The sequence below is a fragment of the Protopterus annectens genome, chromosome 14.part0 (genome assembly GCF_019279795.1).
Source record: "Protopterus annectens isolate FY-2018-M chromosome 14.part0, PAN1.0, whole genome shotgun sequence".
NCBI classification, from domain to species: domain Eukaryota; kingdom Metazoa; phylum Chordata; order Ceratodontiformes; family Protopteridae; genus Protopterus; species Protopterus annectens.
The window spans coordinates 300590327-300607632 of NC_056748.1; positions in this window are offsets into that span (position 1 = coordinate 300590327).

The window sequence follows — 17306 nt, forward strand, 5'->3', positions numbered from 1 at the left end:
AACCCAAAAATATTAACATGGGCAAGCAGTCTGATCTCTATAAAATTGTCAAGCGTTCATAGGTTGGTACTAGGCTATCGGCCCTAGGGCCTATGCAAGCCTAGCCATAACAATTCCCTGGATATTTCTTCCCACAATATTTACTTCTCCAGGCCCCTGTCTAGCAGGGTGACTGACATGATCCCTGGGGTGAATTTCCTATCTCCCATCCAATCAAGGTTCCTTTTGAAGAAGGCCAAAGAGGTGCTCTGCTTGATATGTATGGGCAGTCTATTCCAGAGTATGGGGAGTCTCTGGGTAAGGAACCTATCCCTCCAACATGTTTTGTTCATTGTGATGACAAGGTTTAGATCCCTGGAGTGTGTGGCTCTGAGGGATTGGGATTTCTTTAAGTGGAGCATGTCCAACAGCTCAGGGTTTGACATGGCCTTGTATGTTAAGCAGAGATCGCCTCTGAGTAGACGATATGCCACAGAGTATAGCTGGAGTTTTTTTAGACGGTCAGTATATGGCATCTGCTTTAGGCCTGTGATTCTTTTAGTGAGGTATTTCTGTGGCCTTTCAAGCTGTTGCAGATGTCTTGTGAGGTACATACCAAATCGGGCATTATACTCTATAATGGGTCTAATGAGGGATGAGTACAGTGGGACAATTGCCTCCTTTTTTCTGGATGAAAAGCCCTTAGTGATGAGGTGTGCCACATAGAAGGATTTCCTGACTGTTGTGGCAATGTGGTTATCGAAAGTGAGACCACTGTCCAGCTGTGTCCCTAGGTCTCTCATCACACTTTCGATGTTTAGTGTCCTGCCACCTATGTGGTAATTCATGGGTACATGTTTTTTTCCAAATGGAATAACTATACATTTCTTGGCATTAAGCTTGAGCCCATGGCTCTGGCACCAGGCATCTGTTTCTGTAAGGCCCTTTTGTAGAATATCCACATCATTTGGGGATTCAATAATGGCTCTCAGTTTGCAGTCATCTGCAAACTTTGTTAGCCAGAGTCCCTTAGTGTTGGCCTGTACTTCAGAGAAGTAGATGCCAAAAAAGAGTGGTCCCAGGAATGAACCCTGAGATACTCCACTTCTCACTTGTCTGGAGCTGGATTTGGAGTCGGCTACTTTTACTGTCTGGGTTCTGTCAGTAAGCCAGTTAGCAACCCATCGAGTGATGTAGGGATATATGCCCAGCTTAGTAAGTTTATCTATGATTCCAGAGTGGGGGATGGTGTCAAAGGCCTTGGCGAGGTCCATATAGGCTGTGTGGACTGCCTTACCCTCGTCCACAGCTCTGGAGACTGATTCGAAGAAGTCAATCAGATTCAGGAGACAAGATCGGCCCTTCACAAACCCAAACTGGGTTTGCAAACACTGCAATTAAAGTGTTCTTTTCTAGTCCTGACAATTGCTATGAAGGGAAATGTCCTGATGTGCATATTATTACAAATATGCTCTGACTGGGGTACATCAGGTTGGGTAATATCTACAAATATGGCAAGAGTATTCCAAGATCTGACTATTAATGAAAGAAACTATAACATGAATTATCATTGACTTAGGAGTCCTATAATTAAATGCAACAAAGAAATAACATAGTTATCTATCTCCATGCAGGTTAAAAAGCAGTTGCAGAAGACATGCATATAATTCTGTCTCTAAATTGTGAAAGGACAGCAGGATATGTTGTAGAAAGGTCTGGATGTCAACATGGATGGCAGGGCACAAAAAGTACAACAAAAGTGGATTGCAACTGTTACGATAGCTCAGTAGGTCATTAGCTTAAATCACGTCTACCATTCTGGGGAATACACTGTGAGAAGCCAAACACAAGGTGGCAAGAGTGGTAATGCGAACTGCATGATGGTTCAAGAATACACCAAAAGTTCTAACAGAACAGACTAATGTGATCCGAATATCACACTTTGAAGATTAGGATAAATGAGATTACAGAATCATACCAAAATACTTAAGCAACTTTAATGAAATTTAAAAATTGTAGTCACAAATAAGTCCCACAATGAACTACAAACCAATGCTCAGGGAAAGAGACAGATCTGATAACAATAAGGACTGCTGCCAAGACTAATATTATCAGTAGAATAGTTTCTGTCTTTCGGCTTTTTCCCCGTTAGGGGTCGCCACAGCGGAACTCCGGTCTGCTAATGATTGGCAGTTGATTTTTACGTACCGGCTTGCCAGGCCTGACGCACAACCTTCAATGAAGGTACGCCCATTCACGCATATCTCCACGCAGAAGACGCTCTAGCTGAGAATCGAACTGGACAGCGTCTTACTGTGAGGCGGGAATGCTACTGCAGCACCACCACCGCGGGTATTATGGAAAGAAAATGAAGGCATCCAAAACAGACAGAGGTTATAAAAAGCCACAAGAACAATGCTAGAAATGGATCTTATTGCTTGACCACATGAGGAAGTACTTTGTGAGATAGCAGCCTCTCGTAAACTGAGTGCATTTATATTAGTAGGGAAAAGTAGTCATGAAGTCCAAATATCCTCAGATGCTGTCATTCTTCCTGCCTTTCTAAAATAAGAAAAACTGAAGCTTTCCATTTGTATGTGAAGGAATACAATGGCCATAACTTCATTCTGAATGGCTTATATGAAGTCATACATTATATATGTGATCTTAGACAAAATCTTTTAACAGTGATAATATTATACTGATCATTTGAACATCAGGTATTATAGGAAATATTAGGTTGTCATGGCCACTCTTCTTTGTCTATCTGTTATTTTCTTAATTTTAGTTAAGTACTAAAATACTATAGATAGATATTGAAGTTAAAGAATTTCAATGTATTGTCAAGCGAAATTCCCTCTTTCCTCCATGTTTAAATGAATATCTTTCTTTACTATCCATTTTAAAGAAAAGCACTTTGAATTTATAAGCTCAATATTTATTATATTGTGTGTTCAGGATGCAAAGGATTCTTTGGTTTTGTATTGGTTTTTTAACTGTTTTTTTTTAGAAACAAGTTGTTAAATATTTACTTCAACTGTGTTAACTTTAAGTACTAATTAACAAAGGAAATTGATTTTTTTGTCACTTCCCATAGAAGAGGATTGTGGTTTTGTAGTTAACTGTTCTGATGAAGTCTCATATACAGTTTAAAGAGACAAAAGTGCTTAACATTTTTTATTTTACAACTGAAGTTTTAATTAAAGAATTTTTATGTTCCATCTCTGGAGCTTATTGTGTATTTAGACCCTGGGTACCATTATTTTTTTGAAGTACTAAAATACTACGGATGAATATTAGTTTCAAGTCTCCTTCAACCATTCCTTCCCCATGTGGCTTAGACATGGCTAAACCTGATTTGTCTATTTTGCATGTGGTTCACCTTTTGCTATATATCATTTATACCAGTAAACAACTGAAAGGGAGTTTAATTCACTACATAATATATCTCATAGGAAAAATTTAATGTATTCCAAAATAAAATACACATTAAGTAATTTGTATAAAGTTTAAGTAAATAGGCTACAAAATACCATGTTCTCTATTTTTCTCATATTATTTGTCTTGCTTACTGTACTTTCTACAAATAGTTGAGTTCTGTGAACTAGAGATGAGTTCAGATGTCAAAGACTAATAAATCAGTTTTGAAAATCCAGACAAACAATAATCCTAGAGAACATGCCAGAACATAATCAACTACTTCACTAGTGGTTAGCTCTTTTATAATATCATTCTGAGGTTTTCTCTTATCATTTAATTCTTTTCATCAGCAACAAAAATTGCTACATTTTGTTTCAATAATATGTAATCTTTAAAATGTATATTTTGAGCATTTTATTCATTGGTTTGTACAGTGCTCACACCCATACATTTTGGTCTTTGCCTCACGTGACTCCTTCATGTCTAGCAAACAGTGTATATAGTTGTGGGATTCCCCAAACCTCATTCAAGTTTTTAGCTCAGTATTATCATAAACCACATCCCTAGCTATGCAGTTAAGAAACACTGAACTCAGTAGAGACAGACTGAAAAGTCAGTGTCTGCATGAGCCCAAACATGGATCTGTACCATATTTAGGGGTTTTGTGGTAAAGGCAAATTGCATGGGAGTTTGCATATCATGTTAGAGAGAAACAGTTGCATGGATTGCCACAGATAAATCCTTCAATAGCTCTTAAGTTCATCCTTAGACAGCTGTGTACAGAAAATGATATTGTAGAAGCATTTCAGAAGAAGTTTTTATTTATTCATTTATTTATTTAGTTAGTTATAATAAAACAATTACCTTAAAAAAAACCTTCAACAAACTATCTTTGAAAATGATATCACTATGTCTGGTATTTTTCAAATGTAAAACATCTAAGTTTGTCTGAAAAGAGTGTTAATTCTAATTCACAGACAAATGATCTTGTATTTTATTACCCTCACCATCCTGATATGTGTTCCTGAGTTCCAGTAGTATGTGCACATAATGCAAATCTCTGGTTTATTCCAGCCTTTCTAAAAATTTTCACGAGCATCATCAGATGTATAGACCATCCCAGGAATTCAGAAATGTGGCATCTTTGACCATGGCCAAGCCAATACTGTTTACTATGCATGTGTCATGAGCCCTGGGGCTCAACAGCAATCCATGGGGCACAGCAGGTGAGAGCAATGAGCATGTCTTCATCATGAATAAAGTAGGGGTCTGTGAGAAGACCATGTTCGACCAGCTCGCAACTGCAGTAATTTTGAGCAGCTATGATAAACAATGAGTGAGCATGGGCTTGTAGAGTAGTTGTTAAGAAACCACACACACAGTTGGTAATGCTTGTGTGCTGGTACGGCATATTTGCAGAGAAATACCTTATGGAAAAAATAAGAGATGTATGCCTAAGCTGGGAGGGCATAGGCAGTAGCAGGGCCACAGAAACACACATAGAAAGGACACAAGACTGCAAAGGGAGATGGTGACAAAATCAAGGGTGCAAAACACATACAAGCCGGAGGGAATTTAAACCAAGCATGCTGTGTACTTGCATTCTGTTGAGCACTTCACTTACAGACTGAGCCACAGAAGTAGTCATAATGAAGCTGACAGTAAAGCACATAACAGGTTGCTACGCATTTAGTGAATGGAAAAAAAATCCACCCATGAGGGGATTTGAACCCAGTGCCCTATGGGCTGACATCCATATACAAGTTGAGTCACAAAAGCAGTGATACTGGAGGTGTTAGTGAAGCACATAGCAGGTTATAGTTACACATTTACAGAATGGAAAAAAAACCTACAACCCTGAGGGGATTTCACCTCAGTACCCTGTACTGTGAATTCTGTCAAGCACTTCACTTAGAGTGTGTGCCACAGAAGCAGTCAGAGTTTGGTATCAGTGAAGTATATTGCGGGTTGTTGTTGCACATTTACAGACTGGAAAAAAAAACATGCAATGATTGGAGTTAATTATTGCTACAGAATGAGCTGTGATATTCCTAACTGGTTGTACATGGGTCTTCATGGCCTACTGCAAACAGTAAGACCACAAAACCATAAATGATTGAGTAGCCCTATATGGAAATATCTGTGACATGTTTCTCTATTTCTTGACAAGATAAAAGGGTGGAAATGGAAGTAAGCAACAAGTAAAACAGAGGTTGAGCAAATAAGGAAGGAACAGGATGAAGGTGGGGTAGGAGGGAAATACTTTTTTTTTTTTTTTTTTTTTTTTTTTTATGTAGGACAGGTGCCCATTTTACATTTATGAAGAAGACAGTAAGTTTGGAAGTAAGAGACATAAGAGGATGGTAAAAGAGTTAGGTTAGGTTTTAGGGGAAGAGGGACATTAATGACAGGGTGCGTGATGATACATTTGGGGGACGAGGAACACAATGGTAAAGGAGATAGACAAATAGAGGAAAAACAATGATGAGGGCAGGATTGAATAATCAACAAAGGTGGGTAGGGACACAAAAGAGAGGGAATCAGTACTGTGAGGGATATGAATGGGGCTTCACAGGTACAGTCTCTGCCAGCTGATATCCAGTGAAGATTACTTGTCACCCTGGGTACTGTCACCACTGAGCCTTAGCTCAGATGGGGATATTAGTGCTAGGCAGGAAGGTGACCCATTTAGCTGATGTGCTTTCAACATCTTGTCTGTGATATCATCTCTGCTAGTTGCCAATGGGTGACAAAGGCATCGCCTTCACTCACACTGCTACAGGTGCCTACAGGTCTGCTTGAAGCACGCGATGCAGGTAGAGCAGGATATGTGAGGATGACTGTGTCAAGCTGAGACTCGGATGTACTGGGTGCTTCTGGTGGTGGTGATGGTAGCACTGATGGTGCCATCTGTGGAGAGACAACAGATGTTGCCAGTGGGTAGGCAATTGTGCTGCTGCATACAATACAGAAGAAATGGAGAGCATACCTACAGCATTCTATATAGCTAAGGAGATTTGTACTGCTGCTAGGATTTATAAGGTCCATACAGTAACAAGCCTGTTAATCTCAATGCCTAAAAAAACAGGACACCCAGAAAAAGAGCAATACATCTACTCAGGTGTTGATATCCATTCATAAGCCCAAATTCTCTGATGCTCAGAATTAGATGGTACTTCAGGCTTTCCATCTTCATGGCCAGTGACTCTTTGATGTGCATGCAGCTGATCAGCCCACCATGACTGGGTTAAGACTGTCACCAATGGGAATGCAGTGGAAGGGCAGGACCACAGGTATGTAAAAGTGCACCTCTTGGCCAGTGATTTGATCCATGCTGCCACCCACAGATTAAAAGCCATAGCACAGGAATGTAAGACAACAGATGGGGGGCCATCAAACTTACCACCTTTCATAGAGATAGAGGAGTTCCTGGCCTCTCTTAAAGAGTGCACCAAATCCATAGTGTACCACAGTGCAGTGCTGGATGAATAGCGGACAGGCCACAGACAGTATCCACTGTAGTTGCCCAAGGTATTTAGTCCTATTTCACTTTATCAATACCTGCAGATTATCTGTAACTCTAAGTCACTGTAAAATATAATGAAATCTGTCTGACTTAAAGTATTCATGTACACTGATGATTTAACAGCCACAACCATCTGCATAAGGTATGGTCATATGTATTCATTTTTATCATTGTTTATAGCTGTAAAAATCTCAACTGCATATAGAGTTATGGTGCTGGGTCATACTTACACTGGATATTTTATGTTTTGGTGTACTGACTGGTGATTCTTCAGCTGGCTCCAATAGTGTGGAAATGCCCCCATCTGCTGTTGGCGGATCTGCAGCCTCTGATGATAATGGCACTGATGATCTGACATAGTCATGATGTAGAGAGTGTTGCTAGGAATGAGCAATGTGACCACCACATCCCCAACATAGACCATGGACACATTATCTTTGTCTGTGGATACCCAGGCTACCCAGACATCAGAGAGAGGTCATGTTAATGAGGACACTACCAATCAGGGAAGTGTGCTGTCCCACAGCAAACAGATGCCAGACTCTGCAACTAGCACTCATGGGCAATGAGATGCACACTGGGAGGAGGAGGAATAATGGTGCTCACTGGAGACACAGTTACCACTCTACACCTGAGGTTATGTGTCAGTAGCAACAATCTAACATATCTGCAGGCAGGATCATCATGGAGGCACAGTCTAGTCCCACCACCAGCATGGCAGAGATAGTGAATGTGATTCAGGGTGTGCCTGCTGACTTACAGAAGTGTATGTCCCATATGTGTGAGTCTCTGGACAGTCTGAATCGCACATTGAAACTTGTATTGTCTTATCTAACTCATCTGCCAAGAGAGAGGGGCTATCCTTGGGGCTGGTCATCTGCTACATCAACAAATATTAGTCACTGTGGCCCTAGACACACAAAAATCCTACTCTGGCAGTGTTAGGACATCTACAGTAACAATTGTTGCAGAGCTTTCTACTCCCAGGAGAAGCCATCCCTGTGGTTGTGGCCATCATCATGCTGGCATCTCTTAGCAGATGTTGCGTAAGGTATTCCAGCACATCAGCATCTAGCCAGGGGTCATGGTATATCCAGTGAAACTCCTGCTGAGCCACTTCTCATGGCGCATGGGATTGCATGGGATTCTGAACCCTCTGAATGTCTGCACTGGAAATGTCCAGTAGACAAACCCATAGTGCTAAAACAACTGCTAATATTGTATCCTTTCAGACCCACGTTCACACCACTACAACCCACAGCCCATCAGACACCTCCACTGACCCCAGCCCTACTCAGTAGTAGCTCCCATAAAGTCACTGTCAGTTTAAATAAATGCACTTTTTATTTTCATACTCCACAACACTCATACTCACACACTTCCCTGTAAAAGACATGCACTCTTGTATTCCCTTCTGCACCTTTGCAAATGAGAATAACTGCCCGACCCTTTATTTAAGTTGCCTATGTCTGATGCATAGCAAGACCAGCCTATGCTTGGGTAAACATAGCTTTGTGCTGGTTTTGTATGCATCATTCATACAGGGGTGTTTCTGCTTAACTCTTGTATACAAAGTTCTGAAGCTTTGTGTAGACTACTGCCTCTTTGTTAATGCTACAGCATACTGTGCCTGCTTCCATCTGGCATGATTATCCTCTGCTGGTTTTGCTGGTGGTTCCTCCTCAGGCTGCTCATCTGACTCAGCCCTACTGCCTGTTGTGCAGAGAACTGCTGGCCCTGCAGGAGCCCTCCCTGCTGTAACTAATCCTTAAGTATAATATTGTGCAACACTGCGCACACAGACAATAGTTTGACACATGTGGCAGAGTCATGCTGCAGGCCACCACTAGATGAATCAAGATAGCAAAAGTATGCATTCACCAAACCAAATACGTGCTCAGTTACATTTTTGGTTTGCAGTAATGTATGTTTATAACCATGGTCTGTTTCATTCTGTGAACCTCTTATGGGTGTCATGAGCCAGGGTTCTAGGGCATATCCAGCCCTGCCAATAAGATGCCACTGTGCGAAGTACCCCTCACAAACAGTTGGCAGAGATCACAGGTGTGCCATATATGGGAGATGTGGAAACTGCCTGGGTGGCCTGCACACACATTGTAGATGATACCCAGTGTATTACTGGTTACCTGGCAGATGATGATGAAATACCTTTTGCAGTTGTCATACTTCCTTCCTAGCTCACTAGGTGGGGCTTTTATTTCAATGTGGATACAGCTTATAGCCCCAATAACTCAGGGAAATTAGTTAAATCAAAGAAGCCCTGTGTGGTTTGGCTCTCTTTTCTGGGGAACATAGTAAGCATACTTTTTTCCACATGCTGAAGCATGACATTGCAAAACTAATTAATATCGAGGCAGAGACCTAAAATAATCCTACTGTGTCCCCACTGGGTTACTGTAAGTTTTATTCAGCTGATATATATATATATATATATATATATATATATATATATATATATGGTTTACTACTGAAATGTCGAACGGCACTACATCGACTGTACTATAGTCGAACACGGATGTTCGAAAATAGTAATGTCGACGAGAAAAAAACAATCTAGGAATGGTTTTAACATGGGTCAAGGTAGGTGTTCAGTATTATTCAGAACTACAAACATCTCCCCTACCTCGACCCATGTTAAAACACAGTCCTAGATTGGCTTTTAACACAATCTCCCACTCTGGGATCATTGAGAAACTCTCCCAGCTGGGGATTAACCCATACGTTATAGATGGGTATTCAACTGGGTCAGCAACAGAATGCACACTGTCAAAGATGGGGAGTCCACCTCCACCAGTAGAGCAGTTACCAGAGGGTACCACAAGGATCAGTGCTAGGTCCTATGCTGTTTGGAATCTATTTCGCTGAGGTCCAGGTGAAAGTATATGGCCTGTAGCTTACCAAGTTTGCAGCTGACTGCAAAATGGGTGTAATCACTAAGTCCCCCAATGATGTAAACATATTACAGAAGGGGCTGATGCAGACAAATGATTGGTTCCAAATTCATGGACTAAAACTAAACACAAAAAAGCCTCATTATCCCCTTTGGCAAAGAAGTAGTCCCTGGTAATTATGATATAGATATTAGCCCTCTAAGCTCAAACCCAGTGATGTGAGACTTGGGAACACAAGTTGATAGCAATCTTTACTTTGATCACCATGTGTTCACAGTAGAAGGAAAGCCTTCTGCATTGCACATCTCGTAAATAAGGGCACTACATCTAAGACTAATGAGGTTGTAACTCCTCTGTACTTGAGCCTTACCAGACCACTAATTGAGTACAATGCTCCCTTCTGTATGTCTCTCACCAGACACCTGCAGCAACTGGATAGACTACAGAGGTTTCCAACCAAGAGAATCCATGGCCTCTAAAACATGACTAATATGAAAAAACTGAGAGCCCTCTCACTGTACTCTGTATCATACAAGTTGCTGAGAGGTGACCTGTGCCCAGCCTACAGAGCAGTCTCTGACTCTGCCCTAATGGAAATGCTGTACATCCCCCAAATCAAATGGGACAAGAGTCACTCACTCCAGGGATCTCAACCTAGCCTGTGACATTAACAAAACACATTGGAGAGACAGATATATTTCCCAGAGATTACCAGTCCTCTGGAATAAGCTCCCACTTCACATGAAGCAGAGCTCCTCAATGATCCTATTTAAGCACAATCTTGACAACTGGATGATTGACCATAAATCCCCACCCCTGGGGATGGCATCTATGTCCCTCATGGACAGGGGTAGTCGGTGCTGATCACAGAATCTCTCTGCTAACAACCATCTAACTATGGTCAGTTAGAGCACATGGGTTTTTACACGGTTAGGCTTCTAAAGGCCCTAGGGCCATTAGCTTAGTAACCTTCTATAAACCTATGAACCTCTGTTGGTGCTGGGAATAAACACATTTCAGATACCACTGTATTTTTCACATGTGGAGTATTGCCAGGGGATTCATGAGAATCAGAGATATCATGAGACTCAAAATCCTGAGGTATACCTGCAGTGTATACATACCAAACAGAGTCCTATGCACGGGGGATTGCACGGTCCAAACCAAATGCACAAAAACCAAAAATAGACCAGCAAGAGCAGACCCAGATGTGAAATATATATCTCAATCCTTTATTGACAGACCGGTTTCGGCATTAACTGCCTTCTTCAGTGTAGGACAAACAGAAAGTGCCCTGTTAACATATGTAATATATACAAAATGGGAACCAATAGGCAGTAATGAATCATGAATATTCATGAATGATTGAGAGTATGAAATACAACCAAAGCCAAAAGGTTTCTTCATACAAAACATGACTTAAACTGACATAGTCAGTATGACACCTACAATAACTCATAAATATAGAATATAATGAAAACATAAAGCTTGATGAAGCTTAATGTAGTCACCGTAGGAGTTGATATAAAAAACAGACAGTGTCAAGATACTAAATTAGAAGATAAAGACATATTATCTTTGATAGATGCTCAATAAACAAAGCTGTTACCAATAATAAACTATTGAGAAACATATGGACGTATAAATTGCAATTAAACTGAACATGTTAAAGATGAATGGAAAATATCTCCACATGACTCTGAGACTTTGAATATATAAATCCAAAACTAGTCCTGATTATCATAGACATAGTATTCAATAGCATGATGGAGAAACTAGAAATATAAAAAATATGACTAGACATACAGTATCCATCCATGTAGTGTGACATCCAGTATGAACAACCAACTGTAGGTTACCATTGAACCATGAAATATAATAATGATAATAAAAAAGAGACAAAAGAAATCCAAAAAAACTATCATGCTTAGAGTATATTCACCAGAAAACGAGGAGACATTCACAGAATGAGATGTAGTATCTATATTTCAAAAGCTAAGACACTACATATATTGAAAATGAAAAGTAAAAAATGAAAAAATAATAGGACAAATGATGTCCATCAATCTTATGAACCAGGAAATTCAGTACGTACAACCAATTACAGGTGATCATTGAGACCAGGAGGGAAAAGACCCCCCAAACTAGTGATCCAGTATTTTTCTTTGTGATCCAAAAGACCATGCCATCCTTGTTTGTGACTGCGATCGCCTGTAATTCGATCAATAATCATAAAACTGAATTTTGCCTGATGATGTTTGAGAGTATGTTGGTACAAAGCACTGCTGGGTTTGTGATTCTTAATATCACTGCGATGTTCATTCATTCTTGATCTGAGGGCCCTTGAAGTTTGGCCCACATAAAACGCACTGCAATAGCAGGTGGCTAGGTACACAACCCAATCACTACCACAGTTACCAAAAGTTTTAATATTATATATCTTGCTAGTATTACAACTAGAAAATTCCTTGGATTTATTCATCAAAGAACAAGACCCACAATGGCCACAGGGAAAGGAACCGAATAACTCATCCCCTTGTAATGTAAGTTGTTTATGGGTGATCCCCCCACTACCTATGTGTTTATAATGAGATAGATAAGAACCCAATGTTTTGCCACGTTTGTAAGCAAATTGACATTGTTGCCCTAAGAGTGACCTCAAATGATCATTGGCAAGCAAGATATTCCAGTGTTTGTTGATAATGTTCCTTATCATATTAATGTTCCTACCATAGGTAGTGATGAATCGTATGGGGGTATTCAATGTAGTATTTTTCTCAGATTTGTACTCCAACAACTTTTCTCGGTTCATATGATTGACCCTGCATCTGGCTAAATTAATATCTTTATGATCATAACCCCTGCTGAAAAATCTGTTACATAAATCCATGCTAGCTGATTCATATTCAGCATCCTTAGAACTGAGGCGCTTAATGCGCATGAATTGTGAAACTGGAATGCTCCTGATAGTGTGGCGTGGGTGCATGCTGGAAGCATGTAACAAGGTGTTATATTGCGGGTACTTACGGAAAACCTTACTGGATAGTGTAAGGTCCTGGTTTTGAAGATAGTAACATCCAAAAAATTGATTGTATTCTGATCAAATGTTAATGAAAATTCCAGTCCCCAAATGTTACTATTAAGGTAATCAACAAACTCATGTAAGTAAGCCAAATCCGCACGCCACACTAACCAGCAGTCGTCTAGATATCGTCGCCAGATATCCATCTCTACCTGGTAGATGTTGTGCAAGTTGTCATAAATCATGTACTCCTCAAAATAAGCCATGAAAAGGTCAGCATAAATGGGGGCAAAGGAAGCCCCCATTGCTGTACCCTGCAATTGCCAATAACACTGGCCTTGAAAATATAGCACATTTTTATTGAGTACATGTTCCGACAAACAGATTAGTAGAGTGTTGAACCCGGGTGAGTACAAATTTGCCCTGTTAAGCCAATATTCAAGAGATTGTAGGCCTGCCCAATGTGGAATACTAGTGTATAAGGCCTTGACATCCAAGGTGCACATATACCATCCTGGTTCTAACTGGGTATCCTGAATGATCTGTAAAAATTGGGTTGTGTCCTGCAACCTGGACCTAATCAAACCCAGCAAAGGTTTAAGATATTTCGTAAGAAAGGCTGATAAAGGTTCAGTAAGAGATCCTATTCCAGAAACTATAGGTCTACCAGGGGGTTTGTTCAATGATTTATGAATCTTTGGCAAGAGATAGAAAATCTGTTTACAAGGCTCAGAAACAGTCAAGGAAGAAAAACATTTTTTGTTAATAATCCCCTCCTCTAAAGCAAGCTTCAAAAAGGAATCAATTTCTTCTTTGAAGTGAGGTGTAGGGTCTATAGGCATATGCATATAACAAGTTCTGCCTGACAATTGTGACAAGCCCTCCTGTATATAATCATCAGTATTGAGAACTACCACTGCGCCTCCTTTATCAGCTGAAAGTACTGTAATTTCTTTATTGTTACATAATTGATCCAATGCCAACCTATCACCTGGGGTAAGATTATTTTGTAACATAATATTGCCATAGTTTTCAAAATGGAGGTCCCTCATTACTGAATCCATAAATATGGAAACATATTTATTCATAGGTGGTTGAAACAACGATCTACCGAACCTAAATTCATCAGATACTTGTGTACTCTCATTGGCAAAAAACAGTTTAAGATTAAGATTACGACCAAAAGTTTGCAAATCCTGTATAATGTGATACTCATGAGAAAAAAAGGCAGATATGTAATTCAAACCCTTCTTCAATAAAGCTGTTTGTTCCTCAGTTAATAAGGTTCTGGAAAGATTCAGTACATTCTGGTTAGATACCTGAGCTGAGACTAGCTCAGAAAATTGGTCAATAGACCCTGAAAGGAAACATTCGGAGGTTCTTTTCCTGTGCTTCCTGCCCCCCCGATGCCTTGTGCCACTTCTAAAGGGATATTCCTATTGTTTTTCTACTTTCTATTTGGTGAACGCATGTCTGATGTTCCCTCACTATCCGTGAGGGAGGAATCATCCCCTGAGGTACTGTTAAAGGAACCATCCCTATTTTTCAAAATGGATCGGGGTCTCTTTTTGGTACAACTGGGTCCTATCTTTGGTTCATGTCAGCGAATCTGACTGAACGACTGAACTCGAATGGTCTACCCCTTTGATAATCCGAATAATCCCTGTGAAATTTTTTGATTTTATGTTCCTTAATAATCTTCTCATGTTCAGTCAGGTCTTGTGAAAGTTTTTTAATATTATCTTGATATTTTGTAGAGGTTTCAAATTTGCTGACATCCGAACATATAGTCTTAATCTCTTGTATATTCATATCCACAATCCTTTCGTAATATTGTAATAATATATTCACAAATAACATGGACCCTGTCTGTAAAGCTTCTTTCCAATCTTGATTCAACTTATCATCTGGTCTTCCCACTAGGGGTTGGAGACGTATTCTGAGTCCCCTGGGGGCCATCTTTTGAGTAGAATAAGCTCGGAATAATTTAAGATGCCAAATATTGGATCTGAGTGTTTTGAATGCCTTGGTAAGAGAATGAAAAAACATATCACAATCCACAGTCAGTGGTTGTTCAATAGTGTCCGGATCATTGCTTGGTGGGGTGTCGATCCCAAAAACACCTATATCCTGCCTATCTGCACATAATCCGGACAAAATACTGTTCAGGTCCATGCTGTGAATAATAGTGGATTGAACCCACAGTACTAAATACAAACGAGTAATGATATATGATATGGATAATGATAATTATAGCTCCCCAGGCGTACCAAAAAGTGATAGATGCCTTTAGTGTACAAGAAACCAAATTCCAACCTAAAATCCAAATATGGGGCACAAGAACTAAAGGGCAGGCAGGAAGCACACCCCAGTATACAGATGAACTAGTCACTTGTAGTATGAAAAAGCCAAACCAAAAAACACCCGGTATATATATCTTCTGACAAGGGAATTAGCAAAAAAATTTGTCAATTTAAATAATTCCAGTTGTTAATGGTCCACCCGAATGAAAATTCAACACACCATACAGTGAATTATCATAAGTGGATAGTCTAACCATTTATTGTGTGAGACCGAGCAGTGAAGGTAAATCCATCAAAACAACAACGGTGATAATCATCCAACTATCTATAACCATGGGTCAAAAAATATGAAAATTTCAAGTGGACTTATAGTTTGATATTCTTAATAGGAAATAGGGATAAGGCCTAACCTATCTTGGTACTGAAAAAAGTTATATAAAATAATAACTGTATATATAATGTATCAATGCAAAACTGTACTTAACACAACATAAGAGATGTTTATATATCTTGCCTAATGATTAATACAGGCCTGGATACAGGACCTTAAAATGAAGCATCACTGCTTATAATTGTACTACAACCCTAAGCTGAATAATATCAATATCAATAAAAATTATTGGAATGCAACCATTCATACAGAGTAATCGAATAAAAAAAGACCCAGAGAACACACATTGACCAATGGAGAATGTCTATAACCTTGAATAATCCATTAGTAATTGGTACAGTATAGTATGTAAAATTGAACGAAACCACCAATCACTGCCTACACTTTTATCAAAACTAGATTAGTACTAGCATCTGTATGAGTAACCCATATATAAAAAATAGTGTAGATATCCCTGAACAGTATTTTGTCCGGATTATGTGCAGATAGGCAGGATATAGGTGTTTTTGGGATCGACACCCCACCAAGCAATGATCCGGACACTATTGAACAACCACTGACTGTGGATTGTGATATGTTTTTTCATTCTCTTACCAAGGCATTCAAAACACTCAGATCCAATATTTGGCATCTTAAATTATTCCGAGCTTATTCTACTCAAAAGATGGCCCCCAGGGGACTCAGAATACGTCTCCAACCCCTAGTGGGAAGACCAGATGATAAGTTGAATCAAGATTGGAAAGAAGCTTTACAGACAGGGTCCATGTTATTTGTGAATATATTATTACAATATTACGAAAGGATTGTGGATATGAATATACAAGAGATTAAGACTATATGTTCGGATGTCAGCAAATTTGAAACCTCTACAAAATATCAAGATAATATTAAAAAACTTTCACAAGACCTGACTGAACATGAGAAGATTATTAAGGAACATAAAATCAAAAAATTTCACAGGGATTATTCGGATTATCAAAGGGGTAGACCATTCGAGTTCAGTCGTTCAGTCAGATTCGCTGACACGAACCAAAGATAGGACCCAGTTGTACCAAAAAGAGACCCCGATCCATTTTGAAAAATAGGGATGGTTCCTTTAACAGTACCTCAGGGGATGATTCCTCCCTCACGGATAGTGAGGGAACATCAGACAGGGGTTCACCAAATAGAAAGAAGAAAAACAATAGGAATATCCCTTTAGAAGTGGCACAAGGCATCGGGGGGGCAGGAAGCACAGGAAAAGAACCTCCGAATGTTTCCTTTCAGGGTCTATTGACCAATTTTCTGAGCTAGTCTCAGCTCAGGTATCTAACCAGAATGTACTGAATCTTTCCAGAACCTTATTAACTGAGGAACAAACAGCTTTATTGAAGAAGGGTTTGAATTACATACCTGCCTTTTTTTCTCATGAGTATCACATTATACAGGATTTGCAAACTTTTGGTCGTAATCTTAATCTTAAACTGTTTTTTGCCAATGAGAGTACACAAGTATCTGATGAATTTAGGTTCGGTAGATCGTTGTTTCAACCACCTATGAATAAATATGTTTCCATATTTATGGATTCAGTAATGAGGGACCTCCATTTTGAAAACTATGGTAATATTATGTTACAAAATAATCTTACCCCAGGCGACAGGTTGGCATTGGATCAATTATGTAACAATAAACAAATTACAGTACTGTCAGCTGATAAAGGAGGCGCAGTGGTAGTTCTCAATACTGATGATTATATACAGGAGGGCTTGTCACA